An 18293-nucleotide genomic window follows, 5' to 3' on the forward strand; every position below is an offset into this window, starting at 1 on the left:
CATTGAAGAAGATTGTTGCATATATTTTCAATTATTCTCTTAACTTGAAAATTTAAGGTTTACATTTTATATGTCAACATGCATTCTGTATTATCTATCTATTTATTTATTTATTCATCTTAGACTTGATCATAAAACATTTAAATTTATTCATATAGATTCAGTATTAGAAAAAGCTAGAAAAGAAAATGAGGGACAAAAAATAATATAGGTAAAGAACAGTAGCGAAATTATTTTTTAAAGATGCTATGTGAAATGTCAGTACTAGCTAGATTTTGTTATTCTTCTTTCACATGAAAATTCCCCAATGTAGAATAAATTCGAAAAGCTATGAATTCAGAAAGATGGTATGAATGTAATGGCATGATATTTTTTTGACCTAAATGTGTCAAACATCTGGGTTATCAAACCCTGAATTGTCTAATCTGGAGAGAAGGAGAAATCATCCCATTTTAACCTAGGTTGATTCATAGTCTGTGTTTTTAGAGAAATAACAGAAGAAAGAAAGAAGCAAGATTGGACTTCACTCTGTGACTATAAGATAATATTAAGGTATATAGTTACTAAGATGAGTAGGAACATTACCTGACTTCCTTTTTAAAAATTTTCCTTTTTATTGAAAATGGATTTTTTCCTCTATAAAATATCCCGATATGGTATTCTCTCCCTAGATTTTTTCCAATTCTTCTCTATTTCCTCTGCCATCAGGATTACCCCATTTCTGTCTCTCATTAGAACACAAACAGGCTTCCAAGGGAAAATAGCAAGTGAAATAAAATTTTTAAAAAGTTAGAATAAAAACTGACACATCAGAATAAAGAAAAAGTTAAAGACGAGGGGAAAGGCCCAAGAAAGACCCAGGAAAAATATACTGACACAAAGAGACCTATTTGTTCTCAAACTCAGGAATCCCATAATTTTACACTATGACAATTACTTCTTAGAAACATTCCTACCTATTTGGGTCAAGATTAGAATGATATGCTTTAAAGCATAAGGAAGTCTAGCTTTGCACTGTAGAACTAATAACATCCAGAGAACATTCAGTATTCTCACAATATCTTTTGCAGTTTATTCGTTCTTCTTATGGGAATGCTTTCTCCCTCCTTCTCTATTGTTAATGAAGATGGAGTCTTCAAAGATGCTCAAAGTTATCTTGTATCTTTCCCATCTCACAATGTTCCTTGCAGTAATACTGGACTGTTGCTACACACACACACACACACACACACACACAGAGAGAGAGACAGACAGACAGACAGACAGACAGACACAAATCTAAAGTAAGAAATAAGTCAGATCATCCAAAATGTTTACTCTAAATATCCATATCATGTGTGTGTGCATATGTGCACGCATACACGTGTGTTTATATGTGTGTCAAATATAGATGTAACTCAACTTCTTCAATTACTCTCATTGAACCATCTCATCAGTTCAGGTAGATATACTACCCAACAAACCTGAGATATCCTCTAGTCTCTGCCTTTGCAAAGCTAAGATTACAGGCACATGCCAGGAGCATGCGAGGCAACAATGTGGATTCTTCTAGTTTTACTCAGGTAACACTTATAGGACATACTTTTATTGGTGCAATCACCATATAAGTTCAGCAAAATTCCAATAAGACTCTGCACAAAAACTGAAAAATAATGCCCCAAATGTTCACGTTTAATCAAAACCTTTAGTTCTTTGTTGTTGTTGTTGTTATTTTGAGACAGTGTAACTTGCCATGGAACTCACTCTTGTAGTTATCACAGATAACCGCCTGCCCATGCCTCCCAAGTGCTGGAATTAAAGGCGTGCACCACCACCATTGCCTGGCTTCTCAAAATCCTTCAATAACAAAACCAAATAATAAGAAAAATATCTTTGGATATTATACCACCTGATTTATATGTGTACATACATACATATATAAATATATATGTATGCTTGCACACACATACACATGTATATACAGATTATATATACACATATATATGTATATATACTAAGTCACAGAAATCAAAGTATCATCAAAACTACTGGTACAGAAACAGACATATAAACCAATGCAATGCAACTGGGAATCTAGGGACAAATGCATTTTTATGTGATCAATATATTTTCAGTAACTGTTCCAGAAATGGAAATTGAGACCAGAATAATTTCTTAAATAAATGAATTTAGTAAAGTGGATACTAACATGCTATCAAACCATTACGTCACACCATATATAAATATAAATTCAAAGTGACTTTAAAATAAAATGTGAAACAATGAACTACTAAAAGAAGACAGAACAAAATTGTCCCAATGTTGTTTTGTGCAATAAAGTAAAAATTAGTATATGAATGAGATGACCTACAAAATGGGAAGAGTTTGCAAAATTGATTCTGGTAAGTGCTTAATCTACAGATCATTTATAAATAAGTCAATTCTCTAAAAAAGGAGATAAAGACTAAACCTTCAATTCCAGCTCTTGGAATTTCCTAGTTGCCTGTAGTTCTGTAGGTAGATTGAAGTACCATGAGCTCTGCTTCTTCACGTTAGCATGTCTACTGCTGTTGTCTGTGCTCCCTCAGTGTATAGACAGTGGTGGTGACGTTTTATGGAAATAGCTTCTGACGTTCCTAGAAGACACAACCTCATAGCAAACTCTGCTTCTCTTGCTCTTATAACATCTCTGAATCCTCTTTCACAATATCACTGAGTAAGGATCTTCCCCATGAATAACATATCAATTTTTTATTGAATACCAAAAGTCAGCCCTGGAAACATGAATAAAAGTAACATTATACAGACTGAGCAGGGTGTGTGTGTGTGTGTGTGTGTTGGTAATAGCTGCTATTGAAAAATGTGTGAGGAATTTGAAAAAGAGCAAGAAGGGAAATATGGCTGGGGTAAGATAGAGGAAATGGAAGGGGAATCTTATGTAGCAATTATATCTAATATTTCTATAAATATACTTTAATATAAATGTAAAATATATTTTAACAACATCACTTCTCAAAAAGTGACATACAAATGTCTATGGGTATATGAAAAATTCTCAGTGTCACTTGTCCTGAAAATGCAAATCGAATTCACAATGAGTTATTTCTTTACAATTGGTTACTGTGGAATAAATGAATGAGAAATGTAAAGATTAGACATCTTTGTGACACTCCTGAAATAAAAATCAGAAATTTTAGCCTAGGAGGAACAGCATGAAGATCCCTCAACATTTTTAAAATAAAGTTATGGAATAATTCAGCAGTTTTTATATTGGTATTGTTGAAAGAAAATTCACAGTAAACTCTAACTGTATGCACAAGAGCAAGTGCCCCAGAATTCCAGCATGGTTAGAATAGGAACTTGTAGTATCTCATTCCTACCTTAATAGCTGTGGGACGGAGAGCTAATTTTCTTAGGGATGCAGACCCTGAGAGGCAACAAGAGGTGCACTGACTACACCTACAATGCTCCCCAGCATATGTCATTAAGTGGGACTATGGCTGTGAAAAAGGGGTACATGAAGTTGAAAAGAAAAGTAAGCAGGAGAAATGGGGAGGGGAGTGAATGGGAGATGGATTAGAGCAAAACATAGTATATGCACGTGTGGCAGACTTAATGTGAAAATGGCCATATTACTTAAAATGAATTATATATGAAATGCAAGTCGCATCAAAGTTCCAATAATAGCCTTCAAAGAAATAAAAAAAAAATATCTTAAATTTCCTATGGAAACATAAGGAACCTAAAGGACCAATGCAATGTTTAGTAAGAATAATAATGCTGGACCTATTTCAAACTTGATTTTATGTCAAACTATAGGGCAAAACAAAACAAAACAAAAAAACTGGTAATGACACAGAACCAGATAGGTATACCACTGGACTACAACAGAGAGCACAGATATGAACCCATGCAGCTAGTACTGCCTACATTTTTTTAAAGCTAAGGTATAAAAACATACAGTTAATAATTGGCAGTCTCTTTAGGGAGCTAATAATTTGAACAACCATATTTTGAAGAATGAAGCTAAGTCCTTATCTTTCTTTGGCAACATAAAGCTTGTTTCCAAATGGATTAAAGATATGATGCAATACCTGTAACTATAAGATCACTTCCTGTTGTGTGACATCATCCTGAGGAAAGGAGAACCAATGTCTATTTACCTCAGACAGGAAACCAGTCACAAACCAAAGCAGGAATAACACCAAAGTCTAATCTTGTTAATCAATGAGCGTTTATGGGGTTACTTAACAGGAATGTGGTCAAGATGTGACTCACAGGAGTGGGAAATCACTCAAAGACAGCTACAATGCTAGAAACGCAAGCTGGAAACTTGAGCACACTGCATCACTCCACGGACAAGCAACACAATGAGTTGGAGAGTTTTTCCCAAGCAATTCAGTTGGTCTGAATCTCTTCTCGAGGCAGCTTGACTCTTCTGGGAAAATCTCCTTCAGCAGTCCTAACTGATTATGTAAGCTTAAAGAGGCAGGGTCCAGTGAATATGCTCAGTTTCAGGGACTTTCCAGACTTACTGAGTTGTTTGCTTCCTGAGTTTTGACTCACATTCATACAGAACGGAATGTTTCACTTCCCTTTAGAACATCCTGTGTTTTAATGAGATTCTATTCAAAGGGAATAATTATACACATAAGTAAATGTAACAGCAATTAGCAAAGAAATGAGGCCATGGATATAGAAGAGAGAGAACAAGGAGGGTTACATGGAAGAGTTGAGAAAGAGGTAAGAGAAAGAGAAAAGAAGTAATCATATTCTCAGAAAATAGTTTTAAATGCTAACTTGCTTAAAAGGAAATAGCTGGTGTTCTCTTGAAAATCAGAAAAACAGGTCTGTGATAATTCAGGAATCCCAAATCATTAAGTTGTAAAAGAGCTTAGATGATTTCTAGATTTATTGAAAATATATCTAAATACAAGATGCAAGCTATTACATAATGCACAAGTGCTAAGCAAACATGACATATCTTTAAGATGTTGAAAGTTATTATTAAATTTGAACTATGAAAATTAAAAGAGACCTTAGTATGACTGCATTTGCTATCAAGGGCTTGGCTTTTCTGTATTAACTCTGAGTAAAAACGTTAAAAAAATGAATTTGATTGAACTGTGCTATAGAAGTTGCCATAAGCTAATGACAGACTGGACTGTTAGCTCTAGCTGTTCCTGCCTCTGCCTGCTTTCCATTTTGCCCTCTTAGGTTTTTTTGTCTCTGTTTTCTTTTCTGAAACCTTTATCTTTTATCCTTTTGCTTTCAGTCTGACTCTTGTTCATGTCTACTTTGCTGTCAACAATTCAGTCTCCTACCATTGATAACTCATCAATTTTATAATCTACATTGTTTCTTAATCCCAAAATCAATTAGCATAACATCATTTAATCTTGTACTTTACTGAGTTCCTCTATTTGACTCCATCAAAAATAAACTATTGTCTCAGTGATTTATTTGTGTTTTTCATTTCATTTTTCAGGAGAAGCACTCAGCAATTTACTATTCTTGGGTCTCTTGTTAATTTTCAGGTGACTACACTGCTTTAATTTTTCATGCTAGACTACCACTGGTCTGCATATGGTATCTAAAATTCAAACTTAATTCATAATTCAGTGTATTAAATACATTGATGTATCTATGTCTTCTATTTACTCTAATAGTGTAGACATTTTTCCACTACTTTTCACAAGCAGTACTCTAAAGGTACTTAATTTCTGCTTTCTCTCCTAGTTATATTTTGAGAACGGCCACTCTAAGGGATAAGTCCGTTGATAGCCAGTAGTATCGTCTCCTCTTTCACCTTTGAAAAGTTAGCCACTTTCATTTAGATTCTTCGGATTTTTCCTAAATATTTTTCTTAAGCTGACAGTTTCAAATTGTATTTTTCAAGGAACTTAATTTATTTTCAGTTTCTGAGATTCTTTACCACAATATTCATATTTGTTTTTTGTTACTTATTTGTTTTTTCTGTATCTTCAGCACCTATTTGGCTTCATTCTTGTTACTAATTCTATGTGTAACATTTCCATCTCTCTCTCTCTCTTTCTCTCTTATATGTCTCTATCTGTCACCTTGATCTCATTTTGGAATTTCTCAGTTTGATCGAAATAATGATTGTATACTCATTGTATTTTTGCTGTATTAAGGTATTAGTTCCTTACTGTATTTTACTCAGGTTCATTTGAACAATCTAAAAAAAAAAAACTATTGTAATGTGTTCTTTTTTTCCAAATACATGCTGCGAAAGGCATCATATTCTGTGAAGCAAGAGTTACATAAAATTGGAAACTGCCTGACATGTGTATTTAGAATCAAACAGTATATGCTTTTAACCTCTGAGTCATCTCTCCAGTTCATGTGTCTTTTAAAATATTTTTATTAATTCCTTATTAGTGTAATTCATTATATTTTGATTATATTCTCTTTCCTCATCTCCTTTTACATCCACCTTTAATTCCATACTCACTTAAGTTTGTTTCATTTTTTTTTTTTTTAAAGAAAAGTCCTATTAGTGATTCCTAAACACTCTTGTGAGAGTGGTTATTTGACCAGGTACCACATGCTAAAAAATAACAAACAAATAAACAACAATTACATTGGTTAGTTGTTACCAACTGCTAGAAGTTACCAGTAACTTCTCAGCTAGAGGTGGGACTTCAGGACTTCACCTTAAGTTTCCACTGGTCTTTCACAAACTGTAACACTATCTGTAAGTGTATGTGTGTAAATGCTCTGTTTTGTTTGAAAAGCATTAGTTCCTTATGGCCATTCACCACCTCTTCTTCCACAATAATCTCTATTCTTAAGAAGAAATCTGATATGGATGTCCCATTTAGTGCTGAGAACTCCACTGTCCCCTATTCTGTGCACTTTAACCATTGTGGGTCTCTGCGGTACTGCCCATCTGCTACAAAATGAAGTTTTTCTGATGAGGTTTGACATACACAATACTGGATATTATATTGCATGCTTTCTCCTTCTTACTTGTTTTGCTCTGTGCTTTTCATTGCATTCCTCAGATAAATCTTACTTGGTACTATCATTTTTATGTACACCTAATTGTGTTTCCCAATGTTCTTTGATTATACATATTTATCATAGCTATTGGATTACCTTTTTAATTTTCATCACAAAGTGCTATTGGGAGCAGAGATCCAAAAGGAAAGATACAGGCACATTGTTAGTAAGGGATTCTGGTTTTGTTTCAGTAGATCAAAAGAATATTACATGGATGATCAAGAACTTCTGATTCTCCTTCTATCTCCTAAGTGCTTGAATTAAAGTGTTGTGCCATCATGACATGTTAATTTGGTGCTGAAAATCAAACCCAGTGCTTTGTAAAACCAAAGCAAGCATTTTACTACCTGACTGAATCCCCAGTGTGGCACAAGGAAATGTTGAGTTCATGGATGACTGGTTGTATTCTCTTGATTTTTGCTTCACACATTGAAATAGTAAACGGAGAACTTTTTCTACTCCAGTTCCTGAGTAGTCATGTAGGTGACAGTCAAATATTGTCTCTGAGGTCATGTTCGTCAGTGATTCATGATCTTATAGCACACAATAAAATAAGATGTAAACCTACCTGGACCATCTCCTGACCTTCTTCTTTGCATTAATACAATATTTATTCACTCCCTACAAGAAGTAAGATCTCATCAAGTAACAGGAACTGGGTCCCACACTATTGACTGTTAGAATAAGGAACATGATACATATTTTCCAGCAGTATTTTCCTTATGCTCTATTTTTGCATATTTCTAGGAGATGACTGTCAATAATTAAATGCAAAATATTTGTATTAAGTCATTGTTAAGAATGGGCTTATGAATACCAGAGTGAACAAAATGAGCATGGGTTTAAAATATCAGTAAGTGAGCTGGTGAAATGGCTCAGTGAGTGAAAACACATGAGTACCATCCCAAGAATCCATGCAAAGGTAGAATAAGAGAATTGGCTCTATACAGTTCGTGTCTGACCTTCACACATATGTGTGGCATACATGCCTCCCAGACACATCATCCACACACTAATAATAAACAAATTTAAAAATACATGCCAATGAGTAAAAAGCAGTGGTTTGGTAGATCTCCAACTACCACTTTATTCTATGCTTTATGCCTCTACTTTTAGATGTTTTTTATTCTTGCCAGGGAGAATATAAAGGTATCACAGAATCACCCCTTGTTCTATTTGTGGTTTTATGTCCTTATTTTTTGAAGTAAAATTGTGTGCATTATAAATGTTACACCGTTCTTGTGGGCTCTTCTTTCCCATTTCCCCAAATATGTTTACAATTGCATTATATTTTATGATTTTTAAAAATAAACCTTGGACAGACTCTAATTCTTCTCTCCTCTACTTAAGGTTTTAAATTACATATTTTGGAATGTAAGTTCACGAATTTTTAAAAATTATAATAGCTACTAGTTTTATAATATCACCAGTTACCTCAGGCACACATTTGAGCACAATTAGTCAATTTTGTGACTGAGGACTCCTTGTTCCCACATCGTCCTTTCTTTCTCAATTTCTGTTAATTATATACATGTTGATATATCTGCCATATTCAGCTTCCTGAAGCAAAGCTCTGCTTCTAACACTATCTTAATTTCCTACCTATTTCTTTCACTCATAGTTCTACTCTTGATATTTTAAAGACATACTGTAGTTAGAAATAGTTGAGGAAATCACCGTTCCTGTAGTTCATATGTTCATGTGAAAGAACATGCAATAGCACATTGTTTATCGTTTATCTCAATCCCCTGAGTCATCATGCTTTGCAAAGGAAGAAATAAGAAGATATGCATACAGAAATACTTTATAAAATTATATCAAAATATTATTTTTATTAATTATCACAGTGTCATCATTAAGCCACAGTAAATTGACCACAATATTTAATTAAAGGCTTTCTCTTAATTATGATGAATGATTGTCTTTCATTGTTTGAATATATTTTTAAGGTCACCCTGTAATAAGAAGTCTTGATTTTCCATAACTTTTTCCAGTTTTTCTGCTTCACAATATTTTCTTAATCTACATCACAATATTTGAAGACTTTGTCCAGAAGTTTTCCCGAATCTAAATATTTAATATTATATTAATTATTAAATTTTTGGTAAACCATATTATAAAATATGAAACTCTGTAGTTCTAGAGAACATTAAAGCTGTTTAAAGTATTTCGTGAAGTTAATTGTATACAGCATTTATTTTTAGGATAGCGAGAATATTTTGTACCTTCAAATTACAACTCCAAGTACAGTCACAAAATCTATTCATACTATCACTAAAATACTTGAATTATATAGAAAGTACTGGTCACCGACAAAGCAAGCAAAACTGAAACAAACTTAGTTAAAATTATGCTGTTGTTGATTTTGCTTTATGTTTATTTTGTGCAGAGGCAAACATTATTTACAAAATAAATGAAAATCTTCTTCCTTAACCTAAGGACACGAACACAAATTAGGAAATTCTGTAGCTGATGCTACCTTCTTTTTAATTACCGAGGTTGATTTCTCAGCATGCTCAAGCAGTTTTAACTATTTTCTGCTTCCCTTCACAGCCATTCTACCTTTTCTGGCTATCATTTTCCCTTTGATTTACACCCAATAGTGCAGAACCTTTCAGCAATGCTTATTCAAGTGTGTTTCACATTAACGATCTTAGCCTGCTGGAAATCCAATTACATATTCTAACATTTATCCCTGCTCTGTAACGAGGAGGGTTTGCATTAACCATGTGTCAACAGTGGCTTACTCCACGTTCAAGAACAAACATAACTGAGATTACTCTAAACAATATGGTGTTTGATTCTATTCTTAGTACAAAGCAAACAGACAAAATAATGAAATTATCATTATAGTCATATTATATTAAATCATTATCGATGCACAGGACTCTATTAAAAGTAAAATACCAAGGGCTGGAGAGATGGTTCAGCAGTTAAGAACACTGACTACACTCCCAAAGGATCCAAGTTAAATTTCCGACACCCATATTGCAATTTAAAACTGTCTTCGACTCCAGTTTCAGATTATCTGAATCCTCATACAAACATACATACAGGTGAAACATCAATGCATATAAACTAAAAAAAAAATTTCTAAAGTGAAATACCATTTTATTTGCTAGACCTCCTTCACCTCCTTATTCCCCAGGGAAAAGTGAGTGCGCTATCCGTCCCACAATGCACAACAAAGCAGAACAGACTGAATAGGTAGTCAGCATAGGAACTCAGTTCATTATTGTGAGCATCAGCTTTTATAGGTTAAGTGACATCCTATGATTTGGGGGTCCCTCCAGCAAATGAAAAACAGCTAAGCCCTCCCTCTAGCTAGAGGGAGGGTCTACCTAGATTTTGCTGTCTCTTCCTCAATAGCTTTGAGACTCACTCAAACTCAAGCCATGCTTTTCTCTGTCCAACAGTCCTCGAGGTACAGGCCCTGTGCTTGAGCCAGGCTTTTCTCTGTCCTACAGGCCTCCAGGTATAGGCCCTGAGATAATTTTGGCCCAAGATGTTCCCCCGGCCCTTGTAAAGTGGGTGTTGGAGATACTGTTGGCAAGTCTTATATGTATGAACAATTCTCTTTAATTTTGTTGAAGGAATCTGGGGGTATAGGCATTTGAGTCCTCTCCAGTTGACATGAGTTAAGTCATGCATTTAAGTAGCATTGTGTATGGGCAGAGTTGAGACCTCTATGAGACAGGCCCCTAAAGCTGCAACATTCCCTTGGGAAATAAGGCCAGGGAGGTTTTGGTGCCTCTGAGGTGTTGAATAATCATGGATATTTATCTGTCTTCTAAGAGTGATCAGAGCTGTATCATCAAGGCAGAAATAGAACTAGCATCCAATCTGGTATAGGCAGAGGGAAAGTGTGGGTAGGTTCACCTCATAAGAGCTGTCTGAGTAGAGGTTGCAGGGTTCTGGGACCTCTTGTAGGGCAATATATATGGCCATCATTTCCTTATATTGAGTTGATCTTCCACAAGGGAGAATTTTGGTAATTTTTGTCTTGGTCCCCTCTTTAGGGAAAACTAAAAAGGCAGCCCATTCTTTCTTCCATCTGTACAAACGGAATGTTTGGGTCAGGGCTACAAGAAAAGACTACGGGTATTCTCCAGTGTAGTTTCTGATATAGTTTCACTAACCAGGACTCCCCAAAGTAGGTGTCCAGGGTCCCCAGAAATCCCTCCAAGGTGAGGCTCAATCAAGAACAATGTGTGGCCGCACATTCTAAATCCTTAATTTTGAATGGAATTATTAATTTAGAGGGATCTTTTCCGTAATGTTTGAAGAACATGTTCCTGATTTTTATCATCATATCAGCTATTTGATCAACCAGAGAGTACACTCTGGGAATGCCTCACAGGGTGGTATGTACCCATTCTAATGATTGTGACTGCTGAACAATGGCAGCCAGCATGGTCTTTTTCCCTAATATTACCAGCCTTGGACTGGAATGTTAGGATTATATCTCACCAAACAAGCCTGATGGAGCTCGTTGACAATTTCAATGAGTGCCTGTTGATCCTCAGGGGGCAAGGAAATGATCTTATAAGGTTGTATCTCTTTTAGGAGATCATATAACACATCTAGTCTCCCAGTCTCTACAGGCAACCAGGGCTTTATCAAGTTCATTTCCCCCAGTATCTTTTGTATCTCTCATCAGGTTGAGAGAAGTTAACTGTAGGAATGGAAAAGGCAAACTTTTCTCAATCCTCCTCATGAAGAGGAATTGAGAAGAAGCAGTTCTTCAGATCAATTACAGTGAGCTGAAACTGGGAGGGGATTGCTGGAACCCAAGGAGAACCCCTTAAAAAAGCCCCTATTAGATCAATACTAACATTGATTGCTCGTAGGTCCTGTAGCATTCCCATGGTCCCATTAGGCTTAATATCACAAACATAGGGCTGTTTCAGGGGCTCTTTAAGGGCCTTATCCATCCTTCTTTATGCAGATTTCTGGTGATTTCCTTCAGCATCTTAAGTTCAAGTTCAGGTAATGGCCACTGGTCTACTCATACCAGCTTACCAGGTGCCCACCTAATGGGGGGCCCTAGGGGAAGTAGCCTCCACTTTTTGGCATGAATATCCACGTATTGGCTTCTGGATTTATCATCATAAAACTCAGTTTTATCATCATAAAAGGCTAGGTGGTCAGTGGTAATAACAGCATCCATAGTACCTTAGTACTATTAGGGTACCTAATAGGGAACCTTTGCCTAACAGGTAAAGAAGATGTTTATAGATTATGTAAATATATCGGAAGGATACATACATGTATTTATTCTTTTTCCTTTTTTCAAGTTCTGTGTCTTGGAACTCACTGTGTATACCAGGCTGGCCTCAAATTCAGAGCTCTGCTTGCCTCTGCCTCCTAAGAATTGGGATTAAAATCATGCACCACCACCATTGCCTGTCTGATTCACAGATATTAACCATGACTACTTAAGAAAATCTGTTAACTTGTTTAGTAATGAAAAATTAATTTTAAAAATGACATTGGAATTGCCATTTAAAAGATACTCAAAGATATAGAAGAAAATAAGTGGGGTTATGAAAAATGGATTGTAGAATAGCCTCAAACTCTCAATATTTTCCAGTCTCTGAATGCTGGATTTTCAGATGTTTGCAATATACTTGCCATATTTATCTGTGGTGATTTATTTTCTAAAAGTATATCTTGATCTAAATTTGCTAGACCAAACTCTAATCCTAACCCTTATGCTAACTTCAAGCTACCATTACTCAGCCTGTTTAACCTGCCTTTGAGAGAACACTGTAACAAACCTTACTTGTCTTAGATTTCTCATGCAATCAGCTTATAAGCTAAATTAAATTCATATCTTTAATCTTCAATTATGTACTTTTCTGTGCTCCTAACCTGGGATAATATACATTATATTATGAGTGTGTTTTTGAAATCATTTGTTGAAATGAGATAACAGGTCAAATTACCTTAAAAACAGATGCCACATAAATGTTGGAAGCAGCATATAGGTTGATAATGTTTGAAGTTTTCAATACTGTTTCTAGTCAGTGTTATTAAAGTAACTTTTTCCTTTGTAAAATTCAAAGGTTCCGTAAGTATTCTTTACTTCTTTCCCACACAGTGTTTCTGTACTCTTCAACAAATAAATTCCTTTGTTAAGAAGAGGCAAGACAGAGGCCAGTCTTTAATCTCAGCACTCAAGAGGCAGAGACAGGCAGACTTCTGTGATTTCAAAGCCAGACTGATCTACAGAGCTAGTTACAGAACAGTTAGGGCTGTTACACAGAGAAACCCTGTCTTGAAAAAGAAAAAAGAACCTGTAAGACAAATATCACACAAACACACACACACACATCAGGCACACACAAAAGCACATTTCAACACACAGGCAATAGGAAGGGACTGAAAGACACATACAAAAGACAGATTCCAAACAGGCATTAAAGCTATAAGCTTCAGTCATCCCAGTCAGACAGAAGACTTAGGAGATGTGAGTTCAAATTTGGACTCACTCTTAGTCAAATCAACCCAAGTGGAAGTAACATTTTTAACATTCTTTAATGAAACACCAACACATTTATACCAAACAAGAAAAATCACACTGTAATGCAGCATGGAGAAAACTTGAGGACATTGTTCTAAATTAAATAGGCCAATCACATAGGACAACCATTACATAATTTCTGTAATCCATCTAAAGTAGTAGAATCCACAAAAGAAATTAGAAGAGGGATGCTCAGAGATCTGCGCAGGAAATAAAAGATTGCTACTTAAAGTTTATAGAATTTCAACTCTACAAAATGTCCAGTTTACATAGATATGCTGTAACAACTTACCCCTAGATAACAACTCTGTATACAAAACTCTAAGAGAGCTTGTATTACACTTTATGTATCATTTGTTTTGTATAAAGAAAATACTCCTAAAGCTAAAGTGATTTAATTATAGTATTCTTAATTATTTTTATGCAAACTTTCATATCCATATTATTTTCAAACCACAACTCATAGGCACCTTTATATTTCTAAAGATTAGAAATAATTCTAGGTACATTTTTGCAGTTCATTTCTTTTCAGTAACTATATAAGACTGCTAGGAAATAGAAGAGTCTTTCAAGCTTTAATAACCTCCCAAGTAATGTTAAATTGGTAGCTATTAAACAGGGAACTGTGTAATCAAAAGAGAATGGGATTCTGCCTTGTGAGGAATACAAAATAGCTCTCCAGGTGGAAGAGAACTAAAAAGTTACATAACCTTGAAAGTTCATTATGAAGAATAAACTCTCTCCTCTCTTCCTTCTCTTCCTCCTCTTGCTCCTCCTCTTCCTCCTCTTCCTTTTAATCTTCTTCATTCCTATTTTTCTCCAATTTTCTTTTCTCTTTTTTTCAGTAGCAATGTAATTTTCCTAATGAGGGAAATGTTAATTCTCAAACATGCACACAATTTGCTTACACATCTTAAATTAAGGAACTCCAACAAAGCAAAGTTGTTGTCCACTTACAGTAGTTTTACTATAATTCATAAAAAGCAAATTTCACTGATATATTTTCCAAAGAGAACATTGTATATGTAATTTAAATATTACATCATTTCTATTTGCATTGTGCATGTTTAAGGTATTGACGTGTTCCTAGATTAAACTAAAGTTTTATGGCATGCATTTTTGGTGGTTTCTGTACACTTTAATGATTTTGTTTGTCCCAAGACAGTCTTACAATGTAACATGAACTCGATTTGAATTCAAAGAATTCATAGTAATCCTTTTGCTTCTGGACCCTGAGTACTAGGGTTATAGGTTTTGGCTACCATGTCCAGCTCAGATATGAGTTTTGAAATCTTAGGTTATTTTATGTGTGATTAATATATTTTTTATATAAAAAGAATTCAAAATTACTAATGACAGAAGAATGAAAGTATTAAAAACATTTGTATATATTGCAAATATACTTGCATAATTTTGAGATATAATTTGTTATATGTATTTATAAGAGTTGTATGGTTTAAAACTTCTACACTTAACAACAATAATACATTTTTTAAACCTTTAAATTTTTAAATTAAAACTCGAAACAAAATACAAATCTTAGAAAATCTGGGGAGAATGAAACTTTTAGTTTATAAGAGAAAGGCTCATAGACCTTAGAAACACAAAATTCCAAAAGTGGAATAATTTTCCTTCATGATATGTGCAATTTTTTATAATTACTTAATTCTTATGTACCAACTTACTGTTTTCACTACTGGATCCTCTTGAGAACATATCTCAAGTTAAAGCATTTCTAAGAATATTAAAATACAAGAACCTCAGCAATGTTCTTATACTGAGTATAAATAATTTAAGTGAAGGCAGCTCACAGTAAATTGGTGTCTAAAAGAGGCCAATTTGCCATAAAATAGATTATAAAGTTATTAACAGAGACAGAAAAATAAACTTTCAAAGCAATCACAATGGAAAATATATGACTGATTCATTATTCCTTTTATTATTTGTTAGATTATGTTTTCTAGATACTTTGAATTTCTACTAATGACAGCAAACATAAATATTTATTCATCTTAGGACAACTTACAAATTAACTTGGGTGTCATTTTGCTAGCCAATCTTAAGAAATAATCTCGATAAATGTTATCAGAAGCCAGTGTTTCTTAAAGACTTGCAGAAAAATGAGACTACTTGAAATGATTTTGTTTTATTGCTGTGTTTTATAGATTAAAGTATTGTTATCATCACTCTGCAGACATTAGATTATTAATATTCATAAAGTTCTTCTGTTAACTTTTTATAATAAAATATGACCCAGTGTTCCATGATTTTCACTACTGACTCCTCTTGGGAATATATCTGTAGTCAAAGGCAATTTCAAAGAAACTGTTTAAAAAATATAAGCACTTCAGTATCATCATAATAGGAGATTTGAATGATGTAGGAAAAGATGACATACTAAATTTATAAATAGCAATATTATAAAAGCCACAGACAAATGAATTTATAAGGTATTGCTCTATATCATTAAAAATATAATTATGTGTCTTTTAAAACATAACTGATATTCTATTGATTTAAGGGCACTACTATTATTGTGGAAGAAATAAAGTCTAATTTAATTAATAGCTAGAATATGTTTCCTTAATCTTTTAGAAAACTAATAATGGAAACTTTTACATAATTTTATTACAAAATTCTTTCTATCTTAAAGTACAACATAGTGCAGCATATTTCTATTTAATATTATTTAGTGTTCTCAATTAATAAAATATGTAATCATAGTATTAGAGAAAAGAAGTTTATCAGATATTTTGGTTCTATGCAATTTAGGAGGTTATTAAGCTTCTTTTTTAAAAAAAAATCTAACTGAGTACGATGGTAGAACCCCAGCATACACAATGAGGCAGGCAGTCCAGGAACTCAATGCCATCCTTGGCTACATAAGGCAGTGGAGCCAATTGTAGACAATGCAACGCCCCATCAAAATGAATGAATGAATGAATGAATGAATGAATGAATGAATGAAGAAAGAAAGAAAGAAAGAAAGAAAGAAAGAAAGAAAGAAAGAAAGAAGTTTCCCACATTTAGAGTTAGTGCCACAATTATCAGGACCCACTGTGGAATGACAACATACAGTCCTTGCTTAAAATACATAGAAAAATTTACCACCAAATATATGAAATATTTTTTCTATACTTTGGTTTGATTCATCCTGTCATTCTAAATAAATAAGCACTGAAAGATAAAACCTTAAGATACATATTGACATTTGTCTTTTATTATTCAAAATGATGATTTAAAATGAAAGATAAAACCTTAAGATACATATTGACATTTGTCTTTTATTATTCAAAATGATGATTTAAAATGAAAATATTAGAGCTTAACCAGGATAAATAAAAATCACTAAAGCTATGTAATGTATGATATAATACCTTTGTAAGATGGGTAATCAAAAATTGTGGGAGGCCATTCTTTTAGGGTGGGCTCTTACACTAGGCTCCAATAGACCAGAACCTTCAAATGTATTATATTTGCTAATAAAACTGAAATTTAAAAAAATCACTCTTGAATCAAAAGGATAATTGAAACAAAAAAAGCAAAAAAATCAAGTAACTCTGGTCTACTAGGTCAGCAGAGTGAAGAATTTCTAATTCTTTAACATTCACAAAACAGCAAGAAGGGAAGGAAGTAGGAAACAGGTAACCTAATATTTGCTGTCATTTTCCCATTGTGTTTCTTGTGTACACCTAATCCCATAGTTTTCTCACTTTACTTAATAGTAGAAAGCTTTTTGAATGTTTTTCCTGCTCATATGTATATTCCACACTTTTATGATTTACATACAAAGCACATTCAACAATAAAATCAATAAGAATTTAAAACTTGATGACTACAGAGCATCAAATCAAGTTTAAGGACTTCTTATCATTGTATCTGTGTGCCTACATAGGAGTCATATCAGTCAACCTGAGTAATAGAGTAGACAGAATTACCCAGAGTAAATCATTTTTCCAGAACTCAGAACTTTCCTGCAATGGATTATATGAACTGTTCAGGTAGCTGCCATGTGTCCCTGACCTCAAATGGAATGCCTAATGATGAGGTCTACATATTAGTGTCACTTGCAGTTTCAGTCTATCACATTTACAAGTGCATTTATGTATTCATTTACATAGAAACATTTTTATAAAGGCAAACATTTATTCTTTTCAACTAATAAAATGAAAATGGCCCTGCTGAGTTATACTTTGAATAAACAGTTAACTTTAAAATTACTAAATTTGGAGCAGGGGAGATAACTTAATCCATAAAATACCCTCTCCACAAGCACAAAGCCCCAAGTTGGAATCCCCAGAACCCACATAAAACTGACTACAGTAGTATATGCCTCTGATTTTACTGCTGGGGAAACCAAAGCAGGCAAACACCTGGAGCTCATTGGCCTCTCAGTCCAGCCAGTCTAGATGCTATAGTTTCAGTGAGACATTCTGTCTCAAGAAGAGTAATTGAAGAAAGAAACCAGATGTCAATTTCTGCCCTCTAAAAAACCACACGCAGCCGGGCGATGGTGGCGCACGCCTTTAATCCCAGCACTCGGGAGGCAGAGGCAGGCAGATCTCTGTGAGTTCGAGACCAGCCTGGTCTACAAGAGCTAGTTCCAGGACAAGCTCCAAAACCACAGAGAAACCCTGTCTCGAAAAACCAAAAATAAATAAATAAATAAATAAAATAAAATAAAAAACCACATGCACATGAATATCCACAATCCTATGATGACACACCCACAGCTACATGTACATATCATAGACAACCAATA

Source organism: Chionomys nivalis, chromosome 20 (genome assembly GCF_950005125.1).
Source record: "Chionomys nivalis chromosome 20, mChiNiv1.1, whole genome shotgun sequence".
Taxonomy (NCBI): Eukaryota; Metazoa; Chordata; class Mammalia; order Rodentia; family Cricetidae; genus Chionomys; species Chionomys nivalis.